At 44.6% G+C, this 13400-nt stretch overlaps 1 long non-coding RNA gene across 4 annotated transcripts in view; it reads left to right on the plus strand.

Moving 5' to 3' along the window:
- Positions 1-13400, plus strand: part of LOC108593095 (uncharacterized) — a 100159-nt gene that overhangs the window by 14191 nt on the left and 72568 nt on the right. For all 4 annotated transcript variants that reach the window (XR_013522272.1, XR_013522271.1, XR_004729232.3 and 1 more), the window contains exon 2: positions 12143-12269. This is a non-coding gene — a long non-coding RNA (uncharacterized LOC108593095). The remainder of the gene's footprint in view (positions 1-12142; positions 12270-13400) is intronic.

Consider the following 13400-nt stretch of genomic DNA (forward strand, 5'->3'; position numbering starts at 1 on the left):
ATTACATTCTAGAGGAGGCAATGAACAAACAAGGAAATAGATGACATTTTTAGGAAATGGTAGGATTTATTAAAAAGAAAACAAAAAAACACAGAGCAAGTGGACGGAGTTGATCTGAGGCATAGCTATTGTAGATAAGGTGAATATCTCTAAGTAGGTGGCCTCGGAGTAGAGATCTGAATGGGGAGGAGCGATGCAGTGTGATGGATCCGATGGTGATGGAGACAGATTCCAGGCAGAAGGTAAAAGCATGTATAAGGGCCCTAAGGTGGCCACGTGTCTGGTATGTGATACTGATCTATGGCTGGAAATGGATGTTCTATATTTCTGCCTGAATGCAGAAAGATGAAGAGTCAATGTTAAGAGACTCTTCTCTGGAGAACTCAGCCTGGGACAGCTCTCTTAGGATGAGGCCAACAGTGAAGGAGCATGTTAGGGGCCATGCATCATAGGACCTTCCAAGAGATGAGAAGAGTCCTGAAGACGCCGGTTAATTGGCATGAGAGTCTGAGAAACAGTGACTTGAATGGGAACACAGAGCCATGTGGCTCTGCACCAGTCCAGGATTCTATCATTGTCAAGTGTCCAAATGCAGACTCATGATCAGCCTCCGAGGACCTGGAAACCTTCCCTGGCTGCCCACATTATCCCACTAACCTATTTGGATCATCAGATATGAATTTTCCCAATTGCTTTCAAAGATATTTCTATGTCTCAGCAGTATTATCTCTTAAAGTATACCCATGAGGGCCAGGGCCATGTCTAATTCATAGAATTCCCATGGGATACAAAGCACCTAGCACAGAGTTTGCCACCCAATAGGTCTGTAGGAGTGTCTGTTATCCAATAAGCACCACAGGTTTACTACTAACCTACTTTTTATCTGTCTTCTGTTTTTCTCATCCAAGCTTTCAGGGTTACCCTGGGTTATGGGCTTGTGGAAGCTGTGAACAAGCTACATGACTTTCTAAACTTTACTTATCTCTACTTGCAGCCTTCTCTCTAACACAAATGAATACTTGTTAATCTGGGGCATAGTGAGAACAGTACTGGACTGGGGCACTTTTTCTAGCATTGACTAGCTGTACCACCTGATCACCAAGCCTCAAGGAACCCCCAGGCTCCTTATCTGAATGTGTCGGACAACATTCCTGCATTTCATGGGGGTACTGCCTTGGATGTTAGGGAGACTGAATCAATGTAAGCCATAAGGTGTACATAGAGGGTGCAAGCATTATGCTGGGGACCCTCTCACCAGCATCCTCCTGATCATTCAGTTGTCTCTTGCTGTATTTTTCCAGCTGTTAAGTTTTTATTTCTTTGTTTATGGATAGGTGACTACTGGATTTACCCCATGACTGGATAATGTTTTTCACTTTGTTTCTGATATCTTAACCATTACTATTCCCCCTATTTTAGGAGTTCCTAGTGCCCCCTGGGTTGATGGCTTCAGGGAATAGTCTGTAGTGATCCCCAGGTTCTTTCCAATGACATGAATATTCAGTTCTCAGTTCTCTGTCATTCGAGTAATTTCAACTCAATATATATGGAATGAGCTCCTGGTCTGTGTTGTATATTAAAACTGGGGGCCTTAGGGGGTGAAAAAAAGAAGAAGGAGTTGTCGAAGAGCACGGGCCTCATGGGATTGAGGATGCCCACCTGATGGTGACTCCACACAAAATGCAGTGAGTGACACTGTCCTGGAGCAAAGGGCTGTGAGTAGCAGGATGAGGGGCACCTTCTCCATGTGGCTACCTTGTCTACTGGGCATTTGCTGGTCCAAACAGTGTTACGTGCTCATCCGCAGCCTGGTAGATGTTGACAGAATGGGGCAGGGGCACAATGGGGAGTGGATTATCAGGGGAAAGTGTACACCATCCTGAAGGTAAGAATCCCCTACCAAGGGCTGGAAGACCAGGAGGAAGGGGGAGGAAGGTTGGATCAGGGCTTAGAAAAAGAAACAAACTTGACTTAATGGGGGTTTGTCTTGTACCAAGACCCCTTGGGGTTTTATACTGGGGTCTGTGCTGTGACTCTCTGCTTAGCACAAGCCCTGGCAGGAGAGTTGGACTCGCCAGGGCTGAAAGGAGCCTGGACCCTGTCATTGAGACCATCCAGCCGGGCTCTCTCTGTCCTTTGTCAGGGCCCAGGAGGCTCCATATCATTACTCCAGAGCATTCCGCTTCCCTCCGGCCTCATTACGCACTACATTAGCTGTGGGAACTAAACCCATTACAAAAAGGAGGGGGTGGAATTGGCACACGGGGAAAGAGGCCTTCTCAGATCAAGCTAACAACTTGTGCCTATTAACTAAAGAAGATCATTAGAAAATTCCCATCTCCTTCTTTCCTCTCCCCCTCCGTTGCCCCCACCCCCAACCACTTGCCATGTCAGATGCTGTGCGGGAGCCGGGCTCACGTGAATTTGCCTGTTTCTTGCACATACACCCAACCTTAAAGGGGCCTTGCTCAGGGCTTTGTAGAAGAGAAAGCGTTGGATGGTGATGAGAACCTTCTTTGATGTTGAGTCTGATTTTAGATGAACGGGACTTTCCTGCTCTCCAACATGGTTCTTTCTGGAATCAGTGAAGACAGTGACTAAAATACGTTCTACTTTATGACTATTTCCATCATCTGTAACGAAAGAGACAAAGGGAAAAGGTTTTATTTCTGCTGTTCAACAATATCAGTGTTATAGCTGGAGTGTCACTTTTGAGATTAAGCAATTAAAGCTCTTTTTATAGATGGGGACGCCAAAGCCCAGAGAGAGTAAGTGGTGTGTCTCACACTTTACGAGAACGACGTAGGACTCATGCTTGCAAGTCTGGGGTTCTTTCTTTCCTAACGAGCTTCCTCCAGTTTTGTCAATTTTTCTCTTTCATTTTCCGTCAGCCTTCTGATTGCTGTACCCGCTCCTTGGCTAGGTTCCCTGGCTCTAGTGTTGGATAACATCCTCAAAGAAATCCAGTGAAGCACCTTTGATTAGGCCACAGACGGAATACTGAGTATCAGCAATGGGCTTGTCACTTGCTCCTCTTCTCTCCCCCAGGTTTAAAAATAAAATAAAAATAAACCTTATACAAAAATATGGTCCAGGACAAAAGTCTGATTGAGGCTTCTCTGTTACTCCTCTCCCTTACTAAAATCTAAGAGGCTCTACCCCCGATCTCTCACCATACGGCTTCCTCCCCATGCCCATTTCGATTTCCAGTGGCAGTCTCTACCCAGACGTTGACGTGCTGGGATGTGCCTTCAAGTCTGTGTGCAGTTTCCCCTCTGAATGTTTGGGCTCTGTCTAAAACTGCTCCATTAAAGAGGGGGCTATGGAGGAGATACCCATGTCATGGCTAGGGAGCTAGCCTGGGCAGGTCACTGGAGGAAACACAACTATCCTCGTTGTGTGGGATAGTGAGAAAAGGGATTTTCCTCCTTAAATCAGAGCGCTTTTTTATGTGTGTATGTGTGTGTGTGTTTTACTATACTCTGTTCAAAGGTCTGATTAGCATTTCCTTTTCAGTTGCTCCTTCGCCATCCCAGCTGCACCAATTGTGGTCAGTAAAGCAGAATTGGTGCACTAGCAATTCAGGAACGCAGCTGAAAGGGAAAGAGTGAAGAAAAAACAAGGGAGTGAATTTTCTTAGAGCTTGAAGAAACTACTCTAATTAAAAAGAGAGAGAGGGAAGAGATGAGATGACATACTTGGAGGGAGTAGACAAAAATATTCCAAAGAAACAGGAACCTGAGTTAAATTTTTAAAAAGGAGACCAGTGGTCCAAACTACCTATACTGAGAAATAGGTAACAAAAAAACACATGTAGAAAAATGTAAAAATAAATTATTTTTCAGAACAATGAATGAGACAGAAAAGGCTGGAGTTTTAAGAAATGAAAAGGTAGAGACAGAAATTTTGTTATTTCCTTTCCCTGCTTTTTCTATTTTATTAATGCTTCTTTTAATATATTTTTTTTTACTAGAAGGAAATGGAATTGCTGGGCATTCGGTAGAGAGTTGGATGCTTACCTTTGGGTGACTTGTGCCCTGGAGTTAGGGTTGATCTCATCACCCCTGCTTTGGGACTAGATTTAGATTCCTTCGCCCAGTTTCCCCTTTGATCTTAAGCACAACTCCATTCTGCTCAGTGACCTTCTCCTTCCGTTTAACGTCAGTGGTATATTGGGACACTTAATGAGATTATGTTGGAGAAGTACTTAGCGCTCAACCGAGTAAAGGCATGGGAGAAAGTGTTAACAGTGTTCATAACGATGATTCTTGGGGTCTTTTTTAAAAAGGCTGTGTGCACAGCATTGCTGGGACAACTTGTTTTTATAGGCTGTAACTTACCCCTCAAAATTACCTCATTGGGGCTGAAACATCTCCAGCTGGCTCTCAGAGCCAAGGAGTTTGTTCTTGGAAAGTGTGAACTTCTGCTTCATCTGTTTGCAGACTTGTAAGAGATGCAAGGGGATGTCTGCTTCATGGGAAAGTGTCAGTGCTACAATCTGCATCAGAGATGTGGTGCTAAAGAGAACACTACCAGCACTTAGGAGAACGGACTTGGAATGATGGACAGGACCATACCCCTTCTGTCATTTTCACAAGTCAAAGCAAATGAGGTATATTTGTGAGGTCTGACAATGTCCCTATGCCTTATCCTTTTAGGATCCTAGTCATCCAGTGGACTGTATTGTTGCAGCTAGGAGTTTAAGACAGAGAGTCAAACAGACCTGTGTTTGAATTTCAGTTCCGCCACTGACTAGCTAAGCAAACTTGACCAAGTTACTGTTTCCTCTAAGTTCCTTCATTTTAAAAATGGGACTATGTTATTTGCCACGGAGAGTTGCTGTGATGATTGTTGAAATGCACACAAAATACCTACCACATAATTCATTCATTTGCCAAAAATTCTAGAAATATTACATAATGACCCAGGAGACAGAAGATCTGGTGTTGAGAGTTGTATGGGTTCAAACACTGGCTCTATCACTTCCCAGCTGTGTGAGCCAGCACAAGTTAATTTACCTGTCAGTGCCTCAGTTTCCTCATCAATAAAATATGGGTTAAATGTCTACCTCATTACGTAAACTAAAGATAGTGAGCATAAAAACTATGACATATACTAAGAAGATACTACATGATGATGATGGTTTTTGTGTTTACTTCCCAGGCTCCAGTAGTATCCCTGAATCAATCATGTGATCCTTCACAGGCCACTTACTTTTCAGAGACCTCAGTTTAGTTTCTCCATTATAAAATAGGAGTAGAGTTAGACATCTATTGTCAATTCCAACTCTATGATTATATGAACTTCCTATTTTAATGATTTTTCTATATTTCAAAAATGCCTACTAGAATAGAGATCAGGGTTTCCAGAGCCCTTCTGCAGGGTAGCCTACAGAAGCCTCCATTCCTTGATTACCCTTTGCTGACCTACACTTAGCCCATAAACCTACTGAACTCACACTGGCTTAGACAAAGAGCAGAGACCCCACAGGAAGAAGGAGTGTCCTTGCATTTGGTGATCCTATGGTACGGTTGAAAACAAAGGATGAATAGATATGTAAGAATAAGACTGATGCACAAAGCAAATCCCAATTAGTTAACATTAACATGGTGATTACCTAGAATCAGAGTAACAGCATGAGCTCTGGAGTCAGACCAGTGACAGCTCAGGTCCCAGCTCCACTACTTACAACGCTTTGACCTTGGACAAAAAAACCCTTACCACTGCAGACCTTACTACAGACCTGTGTTTGAATTTCAGCTTGGTTTCCCCTTCTGTATGAGGCTTTAAAAAAATGGAATATCCCTTGTGAGGATTAAATCAGATGATCCATGCAAGATGTTTAGCCCAGTGGCTGGCATATTGTGAGTCCCACCATATTAGTTATTACTATTATTGATACTGCTATTGCTATTATCATGGTTACCTCAGAAAACCTCACAGAACAGTTGTGTAAAAGCCAGATTTTGAAGAAGGGATAGAGAGTTTTGGAGGGTGGTTCTTGGAAATGGTCAGTGGAAAGCAGCATGTCCATATGAATCTCTTGTGAAGGATCCCAACATCTGCAGATTTGCAGAGCTTTCCATGTAATTCTGATCCACAGCTGGGACTGATGAGAACAAGGCAGTCATGGGCATGATTCATTAAGTGTGGACCACTAGACAAGAAATTGAGATTTCTGACTTGAGGCACGTGCTCTGCCCCTAGCTAGGTGGCTGGCCATGGCAATTACTTCACCTCACTGGATTTTAGTTCCTTAATTTGCTAATCAAGGAGAGTTGACCTACCCTAAGTGATCTCCGAGTGTCCTCTTTGCTCTCAGGTTCAAGGATCTTAAACAGCTTTCCTTCACTGAATAAGAATCCATGTTTAGGTGTCCATTCCAGTTCATCTAGATGATTTCCTAAAGCCAACAGGACCCTGAGCCAGCCCTCTAGGTCTTCCCAGCACCCTACCCACAGGTTGCTGCACGTCTTACACAAGGTCACTCCGCAGTCTGACCTGGCCTCACCTGGCACCATGGAAAGAGGGCAAATTGAAATGCACTGTGTAGGGACTCAGGTGACAGTCCACAGCCTGGCCTTCTGGGCCACTTGGAACTTTGTAACTGTGTAACTTGGGGCTCCTGATAATAACCGCTAGCATTTCTTGAGCATTTATGACATGGGAGGCACTGTACTAAGAGCTGGAAGTCTATTATCTGCTCTAATCCTTACAACAGCGCTGTGACATCAGCATGGCGAGTCCCATTTTAGAGCTATAGATGTAGAATCTGAGGTTTGAAGACATTAAATAACTTTCCCAAGATCACACAGCTGGTATGTGGTGCAGGTGGGCTCACTCCCCTGTCTGCTGAGCTGCAGCATCAAGGCTCCCCTCTGTTGTACCATATTACCTCCCATAACCCACAAGCCACAATAATTTTGGGGGACCAATGAATGATCACACAAGAAGAGTACAGGCTCAAGTCCTTATGTGTAAGGGGCTGCATTTGTTATGTTAGGTCAAAAGTGGTCTCTAGAAACCATTTACTCCTTCACCCACCATTTGAAACTCTCCTCCACCTGCCCTCAGTTTATCTATCCAATCTCATCACCCTGTGACCATCTGCAGTCAGGCCACCCACTGTGGAGACTGCCTTGCTGAATGATTAAGGGCACAGTAACCACTGGCTGCATGTGGTTACTGAGCACCTGAAATGTGGCTAGTCTGAATTAGGATGTGCTGTAAGTACAGACACACACCAGCTTTCAGAGAATGAAATACATATTTTAGAAATATTGGGGTAAATAAAATATTAAAATCAATTTTACCTTTTTTTACTTTTTATTTTTTAATGTGGCTACTAGAATATTTAAAATCCCCTGGCTCATTTGTTTGCTACTTATTGCTCACTGTTGCCAGAACAGGTTAGGTTCGTTTCCTGCCTGTGCTGTGCTGTTTTTTCTCTCTTGGAAGGCTTTTCACTTCCTCTCTGCGTCCTTGGGTTCTGTGTCTCCCAGAACAGCATTGCTTGTCAGAACTCCTGCTACTTTCTTTATGTAACCATTAGCTTCCTGCCTTCTAGTCATCATTTCGACACGCGTACCTGAAGTGTAGTTTGAAGTAGACTGAAATCAGGACTTGTGTCTACTGTCTTATTTATCTATCTGTCTTCCTGTCATGTCCTCTATAATCTAATGCAGTGCCTGGCACAAGGTGGTGTTGCATAAATGCTTGTTTACTGACTAATTGATTGATGTGCCTCCCGCCCTCCCTCATGCTGGGAAGTGAGGATTTTCCACATTCTTTCAGAATTCTTAGGAGCAGTCATCTTTCCTCTGGTCATTGTTGAGTCCCCGTCATCTCCTGGTGATTCTCTCCAGTGTAGAACAACCGTATCTCTTTAATTCCTATTGCCCTCCATTTCTCATGCTTTCAGAATGGGTGATGCCTCCTCCTCCAACCCAGCACGTGAGTGTTGAGATCAGCTGTAATTTTGAGGCCTTAAAAGAAATGGCCTGGGTTCATTAAATTCTAATTGCATTGATGGTAAGGAAAGATAGTTGCTTTAATTAAGAAAGACCTCCCTTGGCCAGTGCTGTGGTTATGGTGGTGGTGGTGGAGAGTGCTGTTGCTGCTGCTGTTACAAATGCTGATTATTTATATGGTTTTCAGGGGAGTTCAGAAGCATCAGTACAGGCGCAGCCCAGTCTTCATGTCTACCAAGCATCTATAGTCTGTCATTACTCTCCTTGGGAACATACCCAAGAAGGGAAACTTACCAGCTTTGGATCCTACTCAAAGTGCAGGGCACAAGTCTTCCAGGAAAATAAAATCCCCCCAAATAATATATCTTTGAAGGGAATGATCCTATGAGGCCCACCTTTAAAATACTTCTTGACATTTTAGAAGAAGACTACTTAGTGAGTTGTGAACCCTTAGTATGTATTCACACTGAGATACTGCAGCTCCAGGATGCTTGAAGGTGGAGGGCATGTCAAGGATGGCTGGGAAGGAATGTGAGGGTACCACGGGGAAGTTCTGCCAACTCTACCAGTTTTCCCAAGGCCATTTGGGAATATGGAAAGCAGGATCCAGCTGAGTTCAGAAGCATCTAAACTTTGAGTAGCTCAGAAGCCAAATTGTAAGTTGAAACTGTAATAAAAGGCAAATCTAATGTATTTTGGTTTGCTTATTGAAGAACAAGTGAAGTAAGCTGAAAAAAGCACATCTGAATCACACTCGGCTGTGCAAATATGGCAAGACCCTACAAAGGCCAGCTCGCTACAGCATTTTTGGCTTAAACTTTTCCAAACCATATGCTTGCTTATTCTTTAGACTTGAGAAAAGAGTTTCTCCAGATTCCCTGGACACCCCTCCTGGTGCCTTTCAACCCAGACAGGTAGGAAGTTCCCCCAGCTATCCAATGAAAATCCTCCTGCTTCCTGCAACACCTGTCCTCAGTGAAGGGCAGGGAAGAGCTTGTCCTTCATTCCTCACAGACTTGCCTGCACTTGAACTGTCAGTCCTTCCTGGGAAAATGGTTTCTCCGGTGGGGTGCGGATGTGTCCACAGCACCATTCCCCATGGCCAAGTGCCAAGTGACGAAAGTGTCGGGCCTTTTGAAATTGTCAGAGAAACTGATTTTCTTGTCAAGTCTCGTCCTGTACAGTTGGAGGGCCAAATTCTACTTTCATGTTAGCTGCCACAGAGATCAAAGGCTGCTGACAAGGAGCTGAAGGGTTTGTGCCTGGTCTGCTTCAACCTTTCCTCAGTCCAGCATGGGGAATGCTCTTGGCTTTCGGCTTTCTTGAACTCTCTTATCGATCCTCCTTTGTGGGCCAAGAGATGAAGGCCCTGGGAAATAATTTGAGGGATCTAACTCAGAGAGAACATTCTTACATATGCAGCGTGAGGGAGGTGAGAGACAAGAGAAGACAAGGCAAGGTATGCACAGAGCCATCCTTTGCCTTAGAAAATTCAGACATACTAAAAGACCAGGGACAGGAGGCAGTATCAGAGGAGAAGATAGGGTGAGCTATCAGTGCCTACTGGACACCAGAGGGTCTCTGTCCAGGGGATCTCCAAGAAGAAGGACTAGTCATTTTGTTGCTTATTTTTGGGTATTGCATGAAGGTAGGGCACAAAGGAGATGACTTTTGAAGCCTCTTCCTACATCATATAAGCCCTTGAGGAAGAGAGGAGAGTGAGTGAGGAGCAAATCCAGGTTATCAGCAACGTTAGATATATCTAAAGGCATATAACAAGTCAAGAGTAAGACTGCAGGTAGGGGAGATAGTGTTGCAAATGAACATTGTAGAAATCATCCAGGTCCACCAGGAAGAGGGGGCCTTGGCAATAGATGAGGGTGTGGAGCACGGCACCAGGAGAGTAGCACTTCTGCATTCAAAAGGGCCTGTTGCTGGCTTTTTACTTTGAGTCTTCTCTTTGGTCTTTTGTGTAGTGTTAGGCACCATCCCTCAGTTACCCTCTGCTCTTTATCTACTTTTCCTTTCCAATGCCCCGCATTTTCCTAATCGGAAGAATCCCCCTACATTCATTTATTTACCCACAGACAATCTGCAGACTTTTCCTGAACCAGACAAGGTAGATTCTCACAGTATTAGGCATTATGGGAGACACAAAGATCTCAGAAATGGGAAGAGAAAACATCTCCAGGAGAAGAGATACGGCACTGGTGTCTGACACCATTACCTGGAAAGCGTCCTTTTTACCTGGCCTGATTGTTGGTGGCTGTAAAACCCTGAGGCCAGGGACCCCTCTCTATCGAGGTGGCCCTATCTTCCTGTTTATTCTCAACTCATTTACTTACATGACACTTATAATAATGTACTATCCCGTTCTGTTTGATTCTAGAGCTATAGCAACAGCTTGGATTGTAACGTTGTGTAATTTGTGTAGATAGGAGTCCCGTTATTTTAATGTGTTTGGTTTCTGCATTTCAGGTAGCAAATAGTGAGAATCCAGATAGCAAGGTGTTATCCAAGAATTTATCTGAATCTACTAAGTTGTTGAGTTGAGATAGCAAAGTTTGCTTATTTCCATAAAGCTGGCAGTGGGTTTCTCGGGGGAAGCCCCATGCTTCTCTTTGTTTCTGCCTGGCACATGATGCACTGCCTAAGTGCTCAGTGAATAAATCAAACTATATCAAAAGGATAGAAAACACAGGTTAACCATTGGAGTCGATAGAACAGCTGGGGTTGGGCTCTAGAATATAAAAAGCATATGAAAAATTATCCAAATGAATAATAAAAAAAGTTCTCAACCTTGGTGCTCTGCAAGAATTGTTCAGAAGGCTTTTAAAACCCACTGGTGTTCAGGCCTCATTCTGAGCCGATAAATTCAGAATGGAGCTATTGAAAGCTCCTTGACGACCCCGATGGGGATCCAGAGTTGAGAACTACCAGTCTAGCCTGATTTACTGTTTGTATTGGAAAGCGACATGACGTGCATGTCCTACTGGTAGTAGGTGTGGCCTCTACCAGTTGACACATGTTAGAAAAACCATATTTGCATGTAGCCAGATGGGCAACACCCAGGTTTGGTGAACCATCTGGGCCACTGAGAATGTCAATATAACTTGATTACTGTCTTCATTCCATGAAGGTTTACTAAGCCCAGCAGCATGCTAGATGCTGGGAGGTTTATGAAAGGACTTAAGGCAAGGCACCTTGTTTCCAGGTGACAGACAAGGCAAAGGCCAGCATACATGAATCTCTGTGATGCAATGCATCAGCAGTTATATGCCAAAGTGCACCGTGGGATCAACATGGTGGTAGGAGTGCAGAGGAGGTGGCGTATTTATTACACAGGGAAGTCAGTCTTGAGCTGGATTTCAAAGGATGAGTGGGACTTGAAGAGGCAGAGGGGAAAGAAAAGGACGATTCCAATTCCAGACACAAGTAGAGGACCTGACAGTGGACGATTTCTCTGACACTCTGCTGGTCCTTTGATTGCAGTCGGGTCTCCTGGTGCTAGGTAGAAGTCAGATGGGAGGAGGCTGAGGCGGGAGAATTGCTTGGACCCAGGAGGCAGAGGTTGCGGTGAGCCGAGATCGCACCACTGCACTCCAGCCTGGGTAACAAGAGCGAAACTCTGTCTCAAAAAAAAAAAAAAAAAAAAAGAAGTCAGATGGGGGCTGCAACACCTTTCAGGTGTATGCACAGACTCCCTTCCCCTTTCCCCTCACCGACTTCGCCCTGCTCTCATTTTCTGGCCTCCATATATAGATTGGACACTCAGGATTAGGAACCCAGGATTAGAAACCAGACCTCTACCACCTACCCCAGCTCCCTTGACTTGGTGATAGAGCTGGACTCCCTTCTTGATTTTACAGTCCCCTGAGTTCTACACGCTCTTGATTTTAGCACCTCTGGGAACTTTCAGGGAAGGACAGTCTTGACCTCATGTGGCTCCTGGGCCTCTCTCCAGCTGGGCTAGCCCAACCTCCTCTCCTTCCCCCTGGCATGTACCCCAGAATTCTAAGACATTGTCTCATCCAGGGCAATGAAGAAGATAGTCATGATGCCTGTCCCTACAAGAGTGCTTCTCAGCCTTTTCCACAGCATAGAATACATAAGAAAATTGAAAACATTAATATGGTAAATGGAGCTACCTGTTCTCTTCCATGGTGCTGAAGTGACTGGACCTGGGAGCTGAAGAGATCAAGATCTACCTCCCTGTAACCAAGGTGTTGCACTCCAGAGGGAAAGCTGTGTCCTGAACAATGATGCCAGCAGATACCCTGACCTTCTGCCAATCTCTAGGTGAGCAGAACTGTTCCAGTCAGGGTACCCCCATCTTTAAAAAAGAGAAATATTTTTGTGGAAATACAGATGCTAAAGTCAAAATTGAGACATTTCAGCTTTAAAAACCAGGTTTTGATAGCTCAGTAAAACCTAGGGAACTGGTTCAGACTTGGGCAAGAATGCGTCTCTTCTTCATAGTTCTTGGCAAGGGTAAAAATCCTAGAGGCGCCAAGCAGTTTTGCACCTTGGGATGGGACCTTCCTTTTGCCAATGGGACATGTTGTCCAGCCATGGCAAAAGTTAGCTCCTTAGAGCTAGCGCCTATCAGCAGCCATGGAGGACCTGTCATCTGGAAGTAGAATCCCATCTCTCAGTTGCAGCAAGATGGGATAGGGGCAAGGCAGTACCAGGGCTGTGAGGTTCAACTGAAGAGCAAATCAGTGTTCAAGGACACGTACAAAGATCTGCTGGGGTCCAGGCAGGCAGTTGGTGAAGTTGCCTGGAATGAAACAGCAGAATGTCCAATAGGTGGACACAATGTACCAATAGGTGATGGAGAAAGGCAACAAGCACCTCCTAAAACAGGTGGATGATCAGCACTACCAGATGCCTAAACCTCCAGGGCTGGAGTCAACAAGGCGGGTGGATACTGGAACTGCTCACTCTTCTCTTCACTGCAACAACACTGAGGAGGGCCCAACAGGTCAGGGATCTCAGACTCAAGCTGAGAAATCTGACTACTAGCCAAGTATTCTGTGTGAACCAAGCAAGAGAGAGGGAGACAAGCCTGGAGTTAGAGAGGACAAGTGAAGCCAGGATGCCTCAAATAGGGTCAGAGCTAAATCAAATAAGCAGCCAAGAGTAATGTATGCTCTTCAGAGTTATGGATTATGGCTTATATATGTCTGTGTTCCTATACCTAGCACGGAGCTGCCATGTGGTTGAATGAATTTTTTTGAATGAAAGACTGAATGAATATAGGAGTGAGGCCAAAGTCGTAAGGATCAAGTGGTTCAAGCTACAGAGCCAAGGGCTGCAGAGGCTGAGAAATCAAATCAAGGTAACTTGGCAAGTGTTAGCAGATGTGTCTGAAGTTTCTTGAAGTGTGCTATGTTAGTGACAAGGAGGGCATTACAGTTTAGTCAGAAC

The sequence above is a fragment of the Callithrix jacchus genome, chromosome 9 (assembly GCF_049354715.1).
Source record: "Callithrix jacchus isolate 240 chromosome 9, calJac240_pri, whole genome shotgun sequence".
NCBI lineage: Eukaryota > Metazoa > Chordata > Mammalia > Primates > Cebidae > Callithrix > Callithrix jacchus.